Here is a 14,235-nt window from a genome sequence, read left to right on the forward strand (position 1 = left end):
CACCTGAGAGAATAGGCGGGAGCTCGGTTTAACGTCTCATCCAAAAGATGGCACCTCCAACAGTGCAGCACTCCCTCAGTACTGCCCTGGAGTGTCAGCCTAGATTTTTGTGCTCAAGTCTCTGGAGTGGGGCTTAGAACCCATAATCTTCTGACTCAGAGGCAAGGGTGCTGCCACACTGACACTATGGGGGGAATGTTAATATGGATGAGTGGGTGGGAGAGGGTGTGGATGGGGGGTTAAATGGGAAAAATATCAAAGCGTATCGGGAAGCCGGCTCCAACCCGCCAACTACTGGGTTTCACTGAGGCGGGACAAGGAGTGGGCAGCCAATCTGCTCCCAGGAGGCAGTAGGAGCAGGAGTGCGTCCTGACGGCCCCCAAGCTCCTCCACCATCAAACTCCCCCACTACAAACTCCCCCCAGGGACCGGACCGCCCCCCCCGGTTTCGGGGATCGGGTCTAACTGGTCTTGCAGCCTCCTCCAGAATGCCCCTGCCCAACTGGAAGCCAAGCCTATCATTCAGACTGACTTCCAGGCAGGGAACCTGTCAATGATGATAGACACATGCTGTGGAGTGAAATCTCCAGAGCATGCGGAGAAACTCAGACTTCCGGCATTCCCGCACTCGAACGGACCACCCTGCTCCCAATGCATTGGGAAGGAAAAATTCCCCCCTATATAATAATATATTCACCTGAAACCCTGACCTCAAAAGAAGTGTAGGGTTAAAAGCAGGTCTGCAAGACAGTACTCAGCTTTTGCAATTACTGCTGGTGAATCAGACAGAAGAGTTAGTTTAACTCCCTAAGTGAGGGTGATGATTGGGTACGTTATGTTATACCAATACTGAAAGTGGTATGAGGAGGATATATTGAAATTTCCTGGCTAGTAATGAGCACTTTGCTTTTCAGAACTAAAAAAAAACCTATTATACTTAATTAGAATAAATTTTTGAAAAGTGTAAGTGCCTATTTCTCTCGATGATTTCTGAATGATTGTACTTGTACTGTAGTATTTGCTGGAAGTTTGAGTTTCATATCTCTTATTTAATTTAAAATAGCCATTTAATCATTTTAATCTGTGAAACCTGGGGGGTGGTGGAGGCTTGAATTTCCTCAGAGCTTCTCCCGCTTTGCTGCCGTAAATTTGGCGGAGTAAGTGAAGTTTCCCTCAAAGCTACAGCAGCAGAGCAGGTAAAGTTCCAATGAAGCTTACCCCCTGGTCTCAGCTTAATATTCACCAACTCATAATGGCCCAGAAATTTGGGTCAGAGACTTCCGCGGGTGCAAGCCTCCGACCTGCACTTACCTAGCGCGCCAGCCGTTGCGCTGTGGGCCCACGTGGGATTCGATTCTGGGCCTGCTCCAACTGCCAGCGCGCAGTGCTTGTGTATCCCAGGGGCACAGTTAGTTCGACGCGCCCCCTGGGATCACGTGGGCCATGGAGAGCCAATGGTAGCAGGGAATCTGTATTCATAGATTTGCCCCAAAACATAACTAAAACTTCAAATAATTTTTTTTTTAATCACGTTTTTAAAATAACTATTAAATTACATAAAATAACTATTTTAAACAATAATTTAAATTTTTGAAAAAATTAATTACAGTTTCTAACAAGGCTAAAATAAACTTACCTTTCTTTAAAGTATTTAAAAATAATAAACCTGTGGAAACAATGTTTTAATTTTACTTAATTCACCACTTACCTTGTTAAAAGCAGGCCTTGCGACTGCTTTTTAAAAGCGTTAGCTCATGGAGACTTACCCTCCCGGAGAAACCTGCAAAATAAACAGAAGTTCCAGGCATACACGCTGCCTCTCCGGCGCACACGTTCAACCTGTGAACCCCTTCCTTTAAGGGAACGGAATTTCCGGTTTCCCGCGCATGCACAGTGCATGCACGAAACCGGCACTTTCGTTGGGCCTACGCGTGAGTACCCAGCGCGTACTCACCCGTGGGGACCCGAAGTTCTGGCCCAATGTGTTTAGTAACAGTGTAATATTGCAATTAACGCAGTAAGTAGATTACTACCAATAAGGTTGTTTTTAAACATTGGGTCGCACAACTTTGTAAGGGATTTTTAAAATTTTCATCTCAATTTAGTTTGGTAAACTAAGCTCCTTTAATACCATCAGCATACACAAGGGGCTGGATTTTGTGAATGGAGGTGAGTTGGAGGCGGGACTGCTGCGTGTCGTGTCAATGTACCGCCTCCATCATCGTCTGACCAACCGGAGAGATTTTCCCCTGATTAAGCTTGTTAAGCCCGCCCTACAGGCTCAGCAGGCCAATTAGGGAGGAAGTCACTGACAGATCACGTCAACGTCAGACGTACTATTGAGGTTGAAAAGGCCATCCGACAACTGAAGAACAACAAGGCCTCAGGAACAGATGGAATCCCCGCCGAGGCACTAAAGCATGGCGGAGAAGCACTACTGGTGCAAATTCATGAACTCATTTCTCTTATCTGGAAGGAGGAGAGCATGCCAGGGGATCTCAGAGATGCAGTAATTGTGACCATCTTCAAGAAAGGTGACAAGTCCGATTGCGGTAATTACAGAGGCATATCCCTGCTGTCTGCCACACGGAAAGTCAGCGCAAGAATCCTCCTCAATCGCCTCCTCCCAGAGTCGCAATGCGGATTCCGCCCACTGAGGGGCACAATGGACAAGATCTTCACCGCACGGCAATTACAAGAGAAATGCAGGGAACAGCACCAACCGCTGTAAATGGCCTTCTTTGAGCTCACAAAGGCCTTCGACACTGTCAACCGTGAGGGATTAAGGAGTGTCCTCCTCAAATCCGGCTGCCCTCAAAAGTTTGTCACCATCCTTCACCTGCTTCACGATGGCATGCAAGCCGTGATCCTGATCAATGGTTCCACCACAGACCCAATTCATGTACGAACTGGGGTCAAGCAAGGCTGTGTCATCGCACCAACGCTCTTCTCGATCTTCCTTGCTGCAATGCTCCATCTCACCCTCAGTAAGCTCCCCGCTGGAGTGGAGCTAATTTACAGAACAAACGGGAAACTGTTCAACCTCCGTTGCCTCCAGTCCAGATCCAAGGTCGTCCCATCCTGTCATCGAATTATAGTGTGCAGATGACGCTTGTGTCTGCACTCACTCGGAGGTCGAATTCCAAACCATCATCAACACCTTCACTGAAGCGTACGAGAGCACGGGCCTTACACTAAACATCCATAAGACAAAGGTCCTCTACCAACCTGCCCGTGCCCCACAATACTGCCCCCGATTATCAAAATCCACAACAAGGCCTTGGACAACGTGGACCACTTTTCATACCTTGGGAACCTACTGTCAACAAGGACAGACGTCGACGACGAAGTCCAACACCACCTTCAGTGTGCCAGTGCAGCCTTCGGTCACCTGAGGAAGAGAGTGTTTGAAGACCAGGACCTCAAACCCAGCACTAAGCTCATGGTCTACAGAGCAGCAGTGATACCCGCCCTGCTGTATGCCTCAGAGACATGGACCATGTACAGCAGGCACCTCAAAGCACTGGAGAGGTACCACCAACGCTGTCTCCGCAAGATCCTGCAAATCCATTGGCAGGATAGGCACACCAACATCAGTGTTGTTGCTCAGGCCAACATCCCCAGCATCGAAGCTTTGACCATGCTCGATCAGCTCCAATGGACGGGCCACACTGTCCGCATGCCCGATACGAGACTCCCAAAACAAGCACTCTACTCGGAGCTCCGGCACGGCAAGAGAGCCCCAGGTGGGCAGAGGAAACGCTTCAAGGACACCCTCAAAGCCTCCTTGAGAAAGTGTAACATCCCCACCAACACCTGGGAATCCCTGGCCCAAGACCGCACAAAGTGGAAGAGAAGCATCCGATAAGGCGCCGAACACCTCACGTCTCTTCGCTGAGAGCAAGCGGAAGCCAAGCGCAGGCAGCGCAAGGAGCGCACGTCAACCCAAGCACCCCACCCACCCGTCCCTTCAACCACCATCTACCCCACCTGTGACAGAGACTGTAGGTCCCGCATTGGACTCATCAGTCACCTAAGAATTCATTTTTAATCTGGAAGCAAGTCATCCTCGGTTCCAAGGGACTGCCTAAGAAGAAGAAGAGTATCTGTCAAGACTTCTTGAAAGAAGAAATGTCAACATTTGACAGCTCTGTGAAGCTGTCAAACACTGACATTCTCTTTAGTTTGATGAGTCCTTATGTTGAGGACTCATCAAACCATTCAAATTTGTAAATTTCACATGGCTATTGGAACAGAGGTTCCAACAGCCAGTCTGTGAAATTGACAAGCAGGATGTTGGCTCTCCCGATCCTCCGCGGCTAAAGGCTGTATGAAGAAAACAAGGTAAGTGAACACTTTTTTAAACTTATCACTCACCTTGCATACTTACCGCTCCACACTTGCACCCATCACTCACCTCTAAATCACTCACCTTACTTCCAGGTGCCTCTGGCCGCCGCAGACCTCCTCCACGTCTCTTCCAACCCAGCGGGGTTCTCCGAGGCCGGGAAGCCTTCACCTGTGAAGGTAAAATGGCACTAATCCTTTTTTCTGCCTGTTAACTACCGGTTAACAGGCAGTTAAAAGTATTTAATGCCTTTCCCGTCTCCAGGAGATGGGACCGAAGCTACACATCTTCCCGCCTCCTGGTAATAGGGCATGGAGGTGGGATGGGGGCGGCTTTGCCGGGTTTCTCCGGGTTTACCGGCTGTCCCGCCTCCGTGCCCGCCTCCTTGGGGCTTGGAAAATCCAGCCCATTAAGTTGAAAACCAGCTGCACTTAGAAATCGTGTCTTAGCCTAACTCTATACATATATTGTGAGGACTACTATTTGGTTAGGTCCAGGTAGTTGGTTTGGGGGAGAAGCCAAGCTATACAATTCAAACACAAACATGCTGGCACTGAATTTTCATGAGATGCTCCCAATATCCTGGTGTTTTTAGCTATTTTAGCTATTTACATCATTTCTCTGCAAGTTCTGCCGATCTCCCGCTTAAAGACTTCAGCAGAAATTCCAAGCAACTGTATGATTTGTTCAGGCAAGTGTCTGATGGGTATCACCTTATGTATTTGGCTGGTAGTTATTCAAATCCACAACCCCTGGTATTTGCTTTCAGAGAGTATTAGTTTGAAATGTTCAAATCAGGGAGGTAATCTGGGACTCTCTAAGAGATGCTTGACATCACATCACTCTGGTAGTTGGTAAGAATATAAGAAAAGATTAATTACATTGATGAAGGTTAATTATGACATGGATTTGTTTAGAGATTGTAATAATTTAGTATTTTCCTTATTCAAGGAGTTATAAGCTAACATCAGTGCTATATATCATAATCATAATCATAATCAACTTTATTGTCATTGATAGTGCACAAGTGCAGTACAACGAAATGTAGGCTTGCGGCTCCCGAGAGTGTGCATTTAGATTAAGACATTTAAACATTCAACATTCATTTGGCTTGTAATACATTAACATAAACATAATAAAGTGCATTGGCAGATGTGCAGGCTTTAGAGTTTATTTGTGGAGTTCAGTAGGATGACAGCCCTGGGAAAGAAGCTGTTCCTAAATCTGGTCGTTCGGGTGCGAATGCATCTGTAGCGTCTCCCAGATGGCAGGGGGGTGAACAGACTGTGGCTGGGGTGGGTAGGATCTTTGATGATGGTCAGTGACCTCCGTAAACAGCGTTTCTGGTATATGTGCTCTATGGTCGGTAGCCGGGTGCCGGTAATGCGTTGGGCAGTTTTGACTACCCGCTGCAGGGCTTTCCGGTCATAGGAGCTACAGCTGCCATACCATACTGTGATACAGTTCGTCAGGATGCTCTCTATTGTGCAGCGGTAAAAGTTAGAGAGGATCAGGGGTGACAGGTTACATCCCTTCAGCCTCCTTAGGAAATATAGGCGCTGCTGGGCCTTCTTCACCAGAGAGGAGGTATTGAGGGACCAGGAGAGGTCTTCCGTGATGTGGACTCCGAGGAACTTAAAGCTGTCCACCCTTTCCACCACAGCCCCATGGATGTGGATGGGGGTGTGACTTCTGCCTTTAGACTTCCTGAAGTCCACAATGATTTCCTTGGTTTTCTTGATGTTAAGGGCCAGGTTGTTATCGGCGCACCACTTCACGAGATGCTGGACCTCCTCCCTGTAGGCTGACTCATCGTTGTTGGTGATCTGGCCTACCACCGTGGTATCATCCGCAAACTTGATGATGGTGTTGGAACCATGAACAGCCACACAGTCGTGGGTGAAGAGGGAGTAGAGGAGGGGGCTCAGCACACATCCTTGTGGGGCCCCCGTGTTCATATATATATACTATTATTATTATTATTCACATGTATATATGATTAAAAATCTTGTATAAGGCATGCGCCTCCTGACTGCAAACATTACTTTCCGTGACACATTTCATGTTAGGAAAACCATACCATAAATATTTATAGTGGGAAAACTGGATGTAAACATTTTATAATGGGAAACCACATATAAACAATTGGCTGTAATTGTTAGCTGAGGAAACAATCAAATCATTTAAACTGCTTTTCCAAATATGTTTCCTCCACTATAATTTTCTCAGTAACTGACATTTCTAATGTCCAAAATAAGGTTACAAACAAAATAAAAATTTCAGAGCAATTACAGGAAACTTTGTTATATCCGGCACCGACGGGACCAAGCTGTTGCCGATCTATCAAAACTGCCGGACATACAAAGTTAATGTTGAAGCATACGGAGGTTTTCATCTCCATATCTGACAACAAACACTGTTGCTTAGCAACAGCTTGTAAACAGTCGGCCCATACCCTGGAAGCATCACTGTAGCTTAGCAACAGCTTCAGAGAGACTTTCCAGAGCCCGACTGTTGAAAACAAAGCCAGGAGAAGAAAAAAAAACGAACAAAACGGCTCCTGACTTCTGCCAGTAGATCGAGGTTTCCGGACATACAACCTCCGGATAAACCAAAGCTTCCTGTATATATTTCCCAATTATGTGATTAAATTTACTCATTGAATTTATTTTTTGTCTTTTAGTACCTCCATTAAAGCTTTTATGCCAAGACCTCAGGCTGCGTCAAAAGCCTAGGCTACGACTGGATATTTTTACCTCACAACTGAGCAATCAACCACATTCCCACAGTGTCAGCATGTGCACTTTGAAGAATTTCCAACATGCAATCTTTGCATCAACTGGCCTTGAAGTGTACAAAAATGTATCCTCTCGCACTATGAGGATTGAAGAGCTTTTTTTTATTTTTCCAAGAGACTTTGAAGGAGACTGGTGATTGCAGAAGAGAGTTCAAAGTTTTATTTCAGATGAGTGATTTAATAAAAGTTGTTTTCTATTATGAATTTTTCAGACAGACACTACCTGTGACCAGCAACACCTGAGGTTAGCATCTATTGTCGGGAAATTGCTAGAGTCTATAATTAAGGATAGGGTGACTGAACACCTCGAAAGTTTTCAGTTGATCAGAGAGAGCCAGCATGGATTTGTGAAAGGTAGGTCATGCCTGACAAACCTGATTGAATTTTTTGAGGAGGTGACTAAAGTAGTTGACAGGGAAATGTCTATGGATGTTATTTATATGGACTTCAACAAGGTATTTGATAAAGTCTCACATAAGAGACTGTTAACTAAGGTAGAAGCCCACGGAATTGAGGGCAAATTATTGACCTGGTTAGGAAATTGGCTGAGTGGCAGGAGACAGGCAGTAGGGATAATGGGTAGGTACTCAAATTGACAGGATGTGACTAGTGGTGTCCCGCAGGGATCTGTGTTAGGGCCTCAACTATTCACAGTATTTATTAACAACTTAGATAATGGCATAGAAAGTTATATATCCAAATTTGCCGATGACACAAAGATAGGCAGCATTATAGGCAGTGTAGATGAAAGCATAAGGGATATCGACAGATTAAGTGAATGGGCAAAAATGTGGCAAATGGATTTCAATGTAGGCAAATGTGAGATCATCCACTTTTGATCTAAAAGGGATAGACAGGGTACTTTCTAAATGGTGAAAAGCTAAAAACAGTGGAGGTTCAAAGAGATTTGGGGGACCAGGTACACAGATTATTAAAATGTCATGAACAAGTACAGAAAGTAATCAAAAAGGCTAATAGAATGCTGGCCTTTATAACTAGAGGACTAGAGTACAAGGGGGTAGAAGTGTAAGGGGTTTTCCTTGAGAGATTTTCCTGAGGTTTCTCTCTCTAGAGGTCTCTCTCTCTTGCACAGTAAAACCTTGAGTGGTTCGACCCACTCGCCCCTTAGATTCTATACTCTGGAATTAGGCCCAGGAACTACAATGTAGAGAAAACTCTTGTAGACCAAGTTTGATGAAACAAAATGAAATTTTATTGCATAAGGAAAAATATCAAATCAAATGCAAGCAGATAAGGGAGTACATGGGAGGGAAAAACACACAAACAAATCATAACGACACAGTACTAACTAAGGCAAATACAGGCATCTTATACTCTATAAAGATCATCATGAAATAAGGAAACACACGGAACATCGAGGGACAACAACTCATGTTAATTGTACCCTTAAATCCACCCCCTTATTAAACCTATCTAGATCTGATTGTGAAGGGCCAGAAACATGCTCACCAATCCCACTAGGAAGTGCAAGGTTTTGAAATCGAGTCTGTGTTTGGTCCTTTCAGGCGTTTCGTCTCCACGTGGATCGTGGAGCCCCTGCGAGCTGCGCCACACCTCTCTCCTGAGGTGGGGGTCGGGGGCGGCTGGACACCGGCGGGCCTGGATGTCGGCGGGGTCGAGGATCGTCGGCTCGACCCTGGTCAGAGGAGCCTTGGGCTGGCTCCCATCGCTTCTTCAGTTTGTTTTTATCTCTTCTCCTTTCAACCGGGGTGGCTGGAGGGTTTCTTCTCTTGGGGTTTTATTTTTTTGTCTCTTCTCCCAAGTTGGGTCGATGGCCTCTCGTTCTGGCAATAGCCCGGGGATGGTCGATGATCTCCCAATGTGTTTCCCTGGGGCGGGACGCCGGCTTCGAGACAGCCATCTTGATGTTGGCTTGGTTCTTCTTCCTTCTCCGAGTGCCTGCTTCTTCTTCTGAGTGTCCGGATTCAAAACTGCACACCAGCTGCAACTGTCTCCAAGCTTGCCCCAACTGCCGAAAAGTCTTCCAGATATACCTTTCTTCCAGAAACTTCCGTCTCCCGCCCAAAATCAGGTTAGTCTTTGTTTTACTTTTGGCGGGCTGGGAGCACAGCGGGGTAGTTATTATATTTTTTAATGTTTTCGATGGCCGGTAAAGGCCCATCTCTGGTCTGGAATGACCTTCATTGTTTTTAATGTCCTGCTGATCTCGTTATCTAGTCCTGGGTGCTGTTCTCATGAATATGAAATTGTCCCCTTTTGTCTGGGTCAACATTTAGATGGCCTCTGTCTCCAGGCTGATCTTGACTTGATCTGCATCTAATCCATATGCATATGTGTGGGTCTGGTTTCGTTCTCTCAGAAACGGCTTCCAGAACTTGCTGTGGGTTGAATCCACAAAGCTGTCTGAGGTTGCGCAGGAACCATTTTAAAGTGTCCCAATAAGCTGGTCACATGGTATGGTGGCCATTTTGTATGCCCCTTTTTCTGGGCTTCTTTTAAAACAGTCTTTAAAATCATGGCCTCTTCTGCCATTTGACCCTTATTAATACAAAGTCCAATTTTGCGAATCCTACAGAAGTTATGCTGCAGCTATACAAAACCCTGGTTAGACCACACCTGGAGTTCTGTGAGCAGTTCTAGGCGCCTGTAGGGGTGGTGTGTGTGTAGTCAGCTTATACCTGACTGTCTTGAGCGGTTCGAATTGCTCCCACACCCCTGGGTTCTAGACACCGGACTTAGGTACAGGCGTCGGTACAGAATTGGAGTAGACAACTGGTTTGGTACAAGAAAAACTGTATTTTATTATTAAAGGCACAATAAAATCACAACACTGAAAATCACTGGAATGGTTACAGGCATATAAAAGTACACTTAATTAGGAATGGGGAACACACGGCACATCGAGGGAAAAATCACATTAATAATCCCCCTACCCTTGTCCCACCCCCAATATCTAACTAAATTGTGCTGTAAGGGGCCAGGGGTTATGCTCACCAATAAGGGTTTTTGGACAGATCAAATCCTGTCGATTAAGCTGGTTGCAGTTTTGGGGTTCGCTCTTTGTGTCCTTTGGGGCCTGCCGTCGTCACGTGGTCCCAGGGCGCGGTGGTGGAGTTGTCTGAGTAAAGTACCCTCTTTTCTCCATTAGAGATAGGGAGTAAAGTCTTTGTTGGGTACTTTATCTTGTAGAGTGGAAAACTGCGGGTTTTTGTTCTTCTGGGGGCGGTCTGGTCGTCGAAGTTTTGTTGCGGTTGGGGTTCGGTTGGCGGTCTTCGGTGTCGGCTCGGTCGCGGTGGCCTAGATCATTACCTGTGCAGTGGTAATGATCTGAAGGTATGGTTTACCCGGCCCTTTGTTACCGCAGTGCTCGTGGTCGTTCCTCGTGTAAGGTTGCGGTCGTGGCCTAGTCATCTTCGGTCGAGCCTGCCCCACCATGCCCGTCTACTTCTTTGAGTTTCGAGTACCTCTGGACCTGAGCGTGTGCTTACTCATCCCCCAACACTTCTTTGCATTTCGAGTAAACTTGGACCTGAGCGTGTGCCTGCTCGTCCCCAACGCTTCTCCACACTGCTCTTCTCTGTTTGCTCGTCGGCCTTGCCGTTCGTCTTGCCTCGCTTGCCCGCTTGCTGCACACTTTTGGTTATCGGTGGGCCTACAATTATACTCTTTTGGAGTTCGTTATCTGCATGCCAAATCAGGGTTAGTTCTTTGTCTAATTTTGGCGGGCTCGTCTGAGGTGATTATAGTCGTTCATCTTAACTGCTTTTGGGGCTGTTGTCTCGTTGCTAAATGGTTTTAATATCTTGGGTGTTTGTTATTCATAATGTTTAATTGGCATCTTCCTGGCTTGGTAGCTACTTCGAACTGTAACCGATTATTTATGCAAAGGTTTGATGGGTTAAAGATTAAGTCTTTCCTGAGTTGATTTGTTTCAAAATGAAGAATGCGTATTCTGTATTATCTAGTTGTCTGGCTTCAGAAATAACAAGTCTCTCACAGGCCCAGGCATGTCAGGTTTTTCAAAGCCCTTTTGAATTTGACCTGCCGTTTTTTTGCAGGGTCCTGCTTTCAATCTTGCAGGCTTCTGCCACGAGGTCCAGAAGCCATTTTCTTTAGGGTACCCTTATTAATAACTTTGTCCTTCAGGGTCCCTTTATTACTAACTTTGGGAAATGTGGGAATTTTGAGAACCCTACACACCACACCTTAGGAAGTATATATTGACCTTGGAGGGAGTACAGCGTAGGTTTGCCAGAATGCTACCTGGACTTCAAGGGTTAAGTTACAAAGAGAGATTACACAAATTAGGGTTGTATTCTCTAGAATTTAGATGGTTAATGAGTGATCTGATTGAAGTTTTCAAGATATTAAGGGGAACAGATAGGGTAGATAGAGAGAAACTATTTCTGCTGGTTGGGAATTCTAGGACTAGGGGGAATAGTATAAAAATTAGAGCCAGTCTTTTCAGGAGTGAAATTAGGAAACACTTCTACACACAAAGGGTGGTAGATGTTTGAAGCTCTCATCCGCAAACGGCAATTGATGCTAGATCAATTGTTAATTTTAAATCGGAGATTGATAGCTTTTTGTTAACCAAAGGTATTAAGGGATATGGACCAAAGGCAGGTATATGGAGTTAGGTCGCAGATCAGCCATGATCTCATTGAATGGCGGAACAGGCTTGAGGGGCTGAATGGCCTACTCCTGTTCCTATGGGGGAGAAATTCGGTATCGCCCCATTTGGGGCGCAATTATAGGCCGGGCGCAAAGATTAGCGCCTGGCACTAATTATCGCCTCCGACAGCAAACTTGGCTTTTATCGCCCCTGGAGGTGATTGGAGCGCTAAATCAGACGCTACACAACTCTCTTAAGGCACTAAGGCTGAGGAGAGAGACGCTACCTCAGAGGGCAGGCACAGCGCAGGTGCTGCCAGTTAGCGATTGAACACAGACACACTGGCGCTGGTCAGTTCTTAAAGGGGAGGGTCGATCTTGCTCTGCAGCCACACCCTGCTCACTGGAGCCTTGAATCTCGGCCTGGGCAGACCTGTGGCTAAATCTAGCAGCCAGGCACTATGGAAAGGGCCAGGGAGCGAGCACAGCGCTTCTGCGAGCGGGCTTTGGAGGCTCTGGTTCGCGGGGTGGAGCGCAGAAGATCCATTCTGTACCCAGAGAGTGGCAGGAGGCCTTTGCCAAGCGAGTACAAGAAAGTGTGGAGGGAGGTGGCTCAGAGAGTGTCCTCAAGCAGCATGGTGCCTAGGACCCATGTGCAATGTAGAAAAAAGTTCAACGGCCTCACTCGTGTCGTCAGGGTGAGTGCCTTTTTTTCAAAACCTCTTCATCCCTCCATCTCCACCTCACTTTATGGCCAGAGGGTCTTGAAAGCCCCAATGCCCAACACTCATCCAACACCTATGGCCCTTTCATGAAACACACACGCACATTCCACACTTTGCATACAGTAAGGGCTATTCAACCATGGGAGGCATTTCAGGCAAGATCATGGCTGCATACAGTAAGGGCTATTCAACCATGGGAGGCATTTCAGGCAAGATCATGGCTGCATACAGTAAGGGCTATTCAACCATGGGAGGCATTTCAGGCAAGATCATGGCTGCATACAGTAAGGGCTATTCAACCATGGGAGGCATTTCAGGCAAGATCATGGCTGCATATTTACTCAGACGCTGTCCTTTTTCTTGCAGGCCAAGCTGTCTCATAATAGGAGACAGCAGCAACGGTCCGGTGGAGGGCGGCCTCACCTTCAAGCCCTCAGCGATCTTGAGTAGCGTGTCCACAGGATTGTGGCAAGCCAGGTGATTGGTCCCGTCGCCACTGGAGATGCCGACCCCGTTCTGGACAGCAATGGTAAGGTCATCACCTTCTTGTCCTCTCTCCTTCCACTTGTTCCTCACAACAGCAGCCTTTGACACTTTCAATCCAAACCACTAAATCGCTGCACTCATGCCTCCCTTGCTGCCACCCTGTCCTCACGCTAAAGCCACTCTTGTACCTCCCTGCTTTCAGATAGTGATTCACCAGGTGAGGAGACGGACCCTCAAGCTGCCAGTGAGAGCGAAGCTGAAGGCGAGGAGGAAGAGGAAGCCGGACCATCAGCGCCATCCTCTATTGAGGCAGCCCATGCCCATACTGGGGACACGCCTTCCCTGGAGGGGAGCAGGGGGGAATGGTCTGATGAGGGTGAAGCTCCAGGACCCAGCGGGCTGCAGCAACGCGAGGGGATTAGGGAAGCTCGGGGGCCTTCTCCCCGGACAGAGAGTATGGCCTCAAGTCTTGCTGCACTGGACGCAGACGAGGAGCGGGTCCTCGCTGAAATGAGCGCCCAGGCGGAGAAAAAGCACACTGAGCTCATGGCTGCAGTGGCAAGGATGCCCGAGTCCATTGAATCACTGGCTAAGAGTGTGGAGCACTTCGCTGTCGCACAGGCGGCTGCCACGCAAATGCTAAGTGCTGCAATGCAGTCAGTGGCTGGTCTCATGCAGACGCAGATTGAGGCCACGCGAGCACTGACTGCTGCCACCCTCGCTGGATTGGGCAGATTTCCCCGGGGCTCTCACCGCGCCGCAGCAGGCCAGCAATCTGTGCTCCATCAGATTGCTCCGGATGCTGAAGTGCTGCCCCGTGGGAGTGCCAGTGTGTCGGTCGAGCAGGGAGTTGCTGTCCTCTCTCAAGATGACAGCATTCCTGCTGCCACCACTGGCACTTCTCCACTGCAGTTGCCACCACCTGTAGGACAGACTGCTGTTGCCCATGCAGTGTTGGCGCAGTCAGCAGCCGGGCCCTCCAGGCCCAGAGCTGGTCCAGGCCGTCCCTCAAGGGCATCTGCAGTCTCAGTTTCTGACACTCAGCAGCCTTCCCTCAGCCTTGCTCCAGCCACTGGGGTCCCATTATGGTGGAGCTGCAGGATGGGAAGGGGGCAGTTTCGCAAGTGAAGCAGATCACCCTCAAAGGGCAAAAAGTAGGAGGTGTTGCAAAATGTCTTTCATTGTTTTATTGAAGGCCGAGGTTCATGGTCAAATTTTTGTTATGGGCCCAGAAATTCAGGTCGGGGGCTTCCCGCGGGTGTAAGCCCCTGACCTGCACTTAC

General features: G+C 47.6%; 1 long non-coding RNA gene across 1 annotated transcript in view; it reads left to right on the top strand.

The window, feature by feature from the left end:
- LOC147112322 (uncharacterized) overlaps positions 1 to 7,345 on the top strand; it is a 9,225-nt gene extending 1,880 nt beyond the window's left edge. The window contains exon 2 of the long non-coding RNA XR_015079653.1: positions 7,032 to 7,345. This is a non-coding gene — a long non-coding RNA (uncharacterized LOC147112322). The remainder of the gene's footprint in view (positions 1 to 7,031) is intronic.
- The last annotated feature ends 6,890 nt before the right edge of the window (positions 7,346 to 14,235 follow it).

Source organism: Somniosus microcephalus, chromosome 9 (assembly GCF_052327205.1).
Source record: "Somniosus microcephalus isolate GS21.2 chromosome 9, FLI_Smic_1.0, whole genome shotgun sequence".
Classification (NCBI taxonomy): Eukaryota; Metazoa; Chordata; class Chondrichthyes; order Squaliformes; family Somniosidae; genus Somniosus; species Somniosus microcephalus.